General features: G+C 39.4%; 1 pseudogene; it reads right to left on the bottom strand.

The window, feature by feature from the left end:
* The window catches only part of LOC107659512 (enhancer of polycomb homolog 1-like), a 28,821-nt pseudogene extending 22,378 nt beyond the window's left edge, over nucleotides 1–6,443 (bottom strand).
* Between the last annotated feature and the right edge of the window lie 269 nt (nucleotides 6,444–6,712).

Here is a 6,712-nt window from a genome sequence, read left to right as displayed (position 1 = left end):
TTTTGTTGCAAATGAATTAAGAATTTATAGTGCTATATCTCAGCTTAATTAAACAATTATATTGTACACGGTTTACAAAATCTGTAAAAAATATTGCACTGAAATGTGCGCTGAAGGAATTTGCGTATTCTAATTATACCTGTCATGTTTGTGGTTTTTCATCATTATACAGTGTTTAAATACATATTCAGAAACACATGCAGTGCTACTTTGTCTTTTTTTCTGTTTAACCTTTATTAAACTGCAGCTCAAAATAGAATAGGCCTATACCCTAAATAAGGATAAATTATATTGGAACACATCTCCAAAATAATCGCATACACAGATGCACGTTGCCATTACAGTAGTCAGCGCCGAACAACAGGCAAATAAAATATAAACTGAGGTTACAAAAGTGATTCAGTCAAGATCAGTGAGGGGATTTTCTTTTCTTTTGTTCGTTGATTAACATTATAATGACTGGCGGCAGCAGCTGCTGTCAATGCACGGACCCAATACACCCTTGTTTTCTTTCTCAACTCTTTACGTTCACTTAAGACATAACCGATTGTATTTATGGGATATTTTGATATAATTCTGTGTGTATTTGTCCATTCGAATGTGTAAGAACGCGAGAAAGAGAGCTCAGTTCAGTGTTCGCGTATATAAGACGCGGCTTTTGTGCGTGCGCTTTGTGTGTGTGTGTGAGCAGCACATAAAACAGCGCGCGAGTGCAGAAGTAAGTTCTATTTAGTCTTCTTGCAGTTGAATCTTTTTTTTAAATCACAATAAATGCGCATACAGAAATTGAGACGCAGAATCGAAATGTAATTTTATAACAAGTAATTTGATTCCTGACCTTCCGCATCTGATATGATTTCCGAAATTGGAATAGCTTTTCGATTCCCAACCCTCCTACTAAATTATTTAATTATTGCATACAAAAAACCTGTATGGTGACTATGGGGCTATGTAAAATATTTTTTGCAACTTACTAGGTTTATCATTTGTCATTTTTTCCCGATAATGTAGATAATTGTCTGTTACCTGACTGTTGACATCGACATTGCAATACTTACGAGTGTGTAGTTACAGTAAATGGCCTAAACGAAGCCTCGAGGCAAATAATTTGCCTCTATGATTTTTTGTATTCTAGTTACGCGAGGTATTCGAGGAATCATTTCAGCCCTAATGTGAACATAACAGACTTCTCTCAAAAATATTTGCAAACATTTTACTGAACCCAACCTTTTGAACAGTAGTTCAGGGCAAAATGTGGTGGTGACATTCATGTCTGATAGGGCAAGTTCTGTCCATATTGTTGAGCCTTGACTCAGTTCAAACAACAACAACACAATTCACCCTCTATACCATTTAAATAGATGGTGTTACACATTGATGAGGCTGACAATAGATCAGAACGGACCAGTAACTGCTAATCAGATGGTCTGGCCCATACATCAGTCCATGAATAATCATTAGCTCTACATGTCCTACAAATTTACCCATAAATCTGCTGCAGAACAAGCATGCCCTTACAGAAACACTAGTGCAGGCAAGAAAACTCTTCATTCATTTAAACATTGAATATGCTTATTACCAAGACACAAATACACACTATTTCCCCACAGCAAGCAAAACATGTTACTGCTACACCCTTATCTGCAAATGTTATCAATTCAAAGCAGTTGTGTAGTCTAAACCGCAAAGCACAGCACTAGCAACGCCAAGGGAATGCATATACTGATAAAACATATACCTTCAATGCAACGCAAGTCACTTTGGATAAAAGCATCTGTCAAATGAATAAACATGCAAATGTAAAAATGTTTTGATTATATGTAAAGCTACCTGATATTTATACTCTATTATTGTTTTTACAGAACGAAATCCACCTTAAGAATACAGATCAGCACCATAACAACCATAAAAAAAAAAAAAACAAGCTCAAGTTCAAAACCACAACTAAAATCCAAATTCCCGTTTCTGCCTACCACTGTTACCTGCTGTCCGCTGCCTTTCTCCAGCCGGTCGATCATCTCTTCAAACTGCAGGGCTCCCACGTCCATCTTCTTCTTCAGTTTATTTACAAATGTCTCATCCTCAGAGTCCAGGTCATAATCCGGCTGTTCGGTGTCCAGACTGAATGCTGTATGTAGCAGGACCAGTTTGGAGGGCGCAAAAAAAGAAAAACAGAGTTAGAGATGTTTTACTGTGAACCAAAACCATGATAAACCAAGTTTCATTGCAGGCTACAAACCATGTAGTCGTTATAGGTGCAACCCTTAACTTCTGTGCCTATTGCAGCACTAAATTGAATTGCAACCTGTTTGAGCAGACTGACATTGCAACACTGACTCCAATTACATGAGTTTGGGGCTATTTGTTTGTCTGAACCACCATGGATAATCCTTTTGCTGGTTAGACTTGTAAATAGCATCTTTCCCCAATGACAGCCATTCAATCTTACATGTATGTTCTGACAAATTATTTTTCAAATAATATATCTGACTAGTTATTTTCTTCTATTACAAGAAGCGATTTACCAGTGCCCAAGTCAGTTCTGAATGGCTCTTAAAAGCATGAAATGAATTTGTTATTCCCTGTCTGCTGCCTTTTGTGTCACAGCTCAGTGAAGTCAGTAGTAAAGGCGTGAAGGACACACAAACCTCAAGCTGAATGAGATATTTGGTCTGGATAAAGGCTGAATGACTCACGCTGTATGTGAATGGGCTGTTTGGGCATCCTGAAGTCCCCCGGGTAGAGGGACTCATAGTAGGCGATGTTGCTCTCAGCCTCTGGGACAGGAATCACCATGTTGTCCCTCTTCTCCCCGTACACCTGCTGAGCAGAGATGGCCCGCTGGAGATGGTGTTCCTACATGCACACACAGAAAATAAGATTTAGCCTAGTTAAATTGCAAATGCAAGTGTGGGGTTTGGCTGGATGGTGACCAGTATGACCAGTATTGTGACTGTGTTGCCAATTTAGCCTCTTCTCCTGCCACTTCAGACCTCTTTAGCAAAAAAAAAAGGCCTAGTGACAACTCTAGTAAATATATTGTATTCATCCCATTGTCTGACAACAAAAACAATTTTACTGCAAATTTGCCTGTATTAAAAATTAAACAAATAAAAAGCTGACACTAGGCAGAATGCAAATATGATGTAATCGGTCAATAATATGCTAATCAGCGAATGACATTATTTAGCAACATTTAGCAACTTTGAGCAGGCCACTTTCCATTGAAAGAAGTTGGCAACAGTTCATCTACCATTTAAACAAACTCTGAAGATATTATTTGGAGTCTCACACTCATTTCACAGCAGCATATAAGAACTGAATTTCAACCACACAAAAAAAAAAAAAAAAAAACCTCACACACCATATAACAGAATCTTAATGTACAAAAAAAAATAAAAAATAAATAAAAATTAACTTAAAACAAATTTCTATTGCACTACTCTTGCTCTTGGCAATAGCCAACAATACATTGTATGGGTCAATTATTGATTTTTCTTTTATGCCAAAAATCATTAGGATATTAAGTAAAGATCATGTTCCATGAAGATATTTTGTAAATTTCCAATCGTAATTATATCAAAACGTAATTTTTGATTAGTAATATGCATTGCTAAGGACTTCATTTGGACATTTTTGCACCTTCAAACGATTTTCAAACAGTTGTATCTCAGCCAAATATTATCATATCCTAACAAACCATACATCAAAGGAATGCTTATTTATTTCGCTTCCAAAAAATTGACCCTTATGACTGGTTTTGTGGTCCAGGGTCACATAAGATATAGGCTATCATCATGCATTGCAAAATATAAATGCACATTTTAATAAAAAAAGATAAATATTATATACACAATCATCATGCATTATGATATTTTTGCTGGATAATTAACTTTTTTTTTTTTTCCATTTTGAGCTTATTTAGACTGCCTTATTGTGCATAATTGTTATTTTTTTATAATTGCCAAATACTGCACATGTAAATGCAAAATAGATACAAGCATTGATGCATTTATGCGAGACAGAAAAGCTATATACAGACACAAATACAGTGATATATAAAATTTTGCCCTAAAAACCAAATAGCTGTAAAAGTAGTATCTCATTTCTGATAAATTCAGCACATCTCAAAGCATCACAACAGTAAAAGAACAATGCAGGGGCCAGGTGAGAAGTAGTAGTTTAAATAGAAAAGACGCTTTAATATGCAAATTGAAAACAGCACAAGCCCACTGTCAGCACAATAAATAAAGTACCACTTCTAAAACCACCAAAACATAGATACGGACTGTACTAATCGACAATTGTGACCAATGCCTAGCCCCCTCCAAGGAAAGCCCTGACACAGCAGAGCTGGATCTGTCAGATGCAAACCGAACCAAAACAATTACACGTGCTCAAAAACAACACTCCAATCCCAGACAGCAGACACTGACCTCTATTTCATTTATGCAAAAATTAGGTAATATTGTAGTCTACGTACACATACACAATCACTGATTGTTATACCAATATAAAATGATGTGCACTGTAATGAAAGTCACATCCAGCATTAAAAATCCACATAGATCAACCACTAATTTGACCAAGCACATTATTTGACAGCCTGTGGTCACTCTGACCCCCAGATACCCCATTATTAGTATATCATAAAACACTCTTGAGTGGGACAGCAGCACTCCACCGTCTCGCACACAAACACCAGAGAGAGCATTACTTTTGACACCTGCCCCCGAGTGCTGAGGTTAGCCAGCATTTTAACACCATCGCTTTTTGATAGACATGTTTACATTTGCACATATTATCAGAGCTGTGCGGAAAATGTGAATCATTCTCATTCTAGAAATATGTTAAAAATCACACATGTGGAAAGACTACAGTTCAGTTTAAAACATTTTGCTTTATTTGTATGCATTATGAGAAACAAATACAAAAATGCACAGACGAATGTCATGAGCGAACTAATTTAGCTTTAATGGATCGGATATAAATATTTCCACATGAATAGCTGCTGAAAGATAAGACCGCTTTTCATGAGAGCTGTGCATCATGTTTGCTTGCATGATGTGGATGTACAGATGAAATGCAGCTATCAAGAGCTCCAGTTGCTTGTGTTGAGAAAACAAAACAAGGCCCTCATGCGCCCCTGCACCGGTCAGACGGATCATTGCATACACCTAAACAGACCGGTAGGGCCAGATAGGCCTCCTCTCTCAATTCAGAGATGCATTCACTAATGCATTTCACAATGCACATAAATGTAAATGCTTCTCAAGAGAGTATACCTTGATTAGAAACACATCCAATTACAAAGAAATATACTAATGCTTTAATTGACATGACAACTATTCTCACTGAAGCTTGTGGCTCTTTAGAAAATAAAACTGCCATTTTGAACCGTTCAAATGTGAGACCGAACACTGCACAGATTGTTTTGCTGGGTGTTAATTGGTGATTGCTGTATATGTAAGGGCGCAGAGATTGGCGCCCCCTCAGGTCAGCACGCGGTATTGCACCTCGACGGAGATTGTTTTGCTGGGTGTTAATTGGTGATTGCTGTATATGTAAGGGCGCAGAGATTGGCGCCCCCTAAGGTCAGCACGCGGTATTGCACCTCGCTAAGATAATCAACAAAATGGTGGCTTTGCCCGTGGTCACGTGACTCCTTTGTACTCTGTAAACCGTCTATGGACATAAATACTGCGTATTAATCACCTCCGAGGTTATATTTGTAGAGAAAAACGTCTAAAGCTTGGGCCCAAAATACGAAACCTCGGCCGTCTCAGACCCTAGCGACGTATTTGACGCTTTTCTGCAGGAGAAATGGCGGCCATTTTGTGTACACTGGCGCAGAGAAGCAAGCGACGCGCCTCTGAGAATAAAAATGAAATTATTTTCCAAATACATGACTCTGAGCAATAAAACGTACCGATTCCTCCTCTTTCTCCATCCCCGTGGGCATCTGTGGCACTGCCCGGTTAATAGACGCATATTCGTGCAGGTCAGGCAGGTCCTCGCAGCGGAAGACGGGTAGAGGCTTGGAAGCGTCCAGCGCCCGCGCCCGAAACGACAGTTTACTCATTTTTCTTTATAATTCGAGATGCAGCATAAATCTATCCGATCCCCTAAATGTTCCCTACTGGTCCGATTAAAGTTCTCATGGATGATGCCGGTTCGGTGTCCAGCAGCGCACGGGTCGCTCGGTGGAGCTGGCGGGGCGAGCGGAGGCGCGAGGCCGGGTGTGGGTCGCTCTCTCTCGGTGTGTGTTTCCAGAGCGCTCCGGTCCCTGATTCCAGGCTCAGTGCGCCATGGCCAACATGGCGGACATTAAAAACACTCTTTAACGGTCCGCTCGTGTTCAGCGGCCCAACCCCCCGATCCCAGATCAGCCATTCCCACATGGGCTTACAACGCATGCGCTTGTGGCGCGCGAAGAGACGGGGAGGGAGTGAAAACCACACCCATACCTTCTGCAGAGCGCGCCTCTTCAAAAACATGTCTTTCACCGCTGTGCTGGAGAATTTAACTGATATGGGAAAAGGACGACAGAATAATAAAGTCTATACAAAGACGCTCGTTCTTAAACGATTAGGCTATTTGGCTGTCGATTAAGTGCTTTTCTACTAAATCATTAATTGTAGTCAGTGACAGCACAAGGCAAAAACAGGTGACCTAATGACAGAAAAGGTGCGTTTCAATGTTGAAAAATAAA

This window comes from Sinocyclocheilus anshuiensis, unplaced genomic scaffold (assembly GCF_001515605.1).
Source record: "Sinocyclocheilus anshuiensis isolate Anshui unplaced genomic scaffold, SAMN03320099.WGS_v1.1 scaffold850, whole genome shotgun sequence".
In the NCBI taxonomy this organism is placed as follows: domain Eukaryota; kingdom Metazoa; phylum Chordata; class Actinopteri; order Cypriniformes; family Cyprinidae; genus Sinocyclocheilus; species Sinocyclocheilus anshuiensis.
The sequence above is the reverse complement of the archived record's forward strand: the minus strand, read 5'-3'. Positions and strand labels throughout refer to the sequence as shown.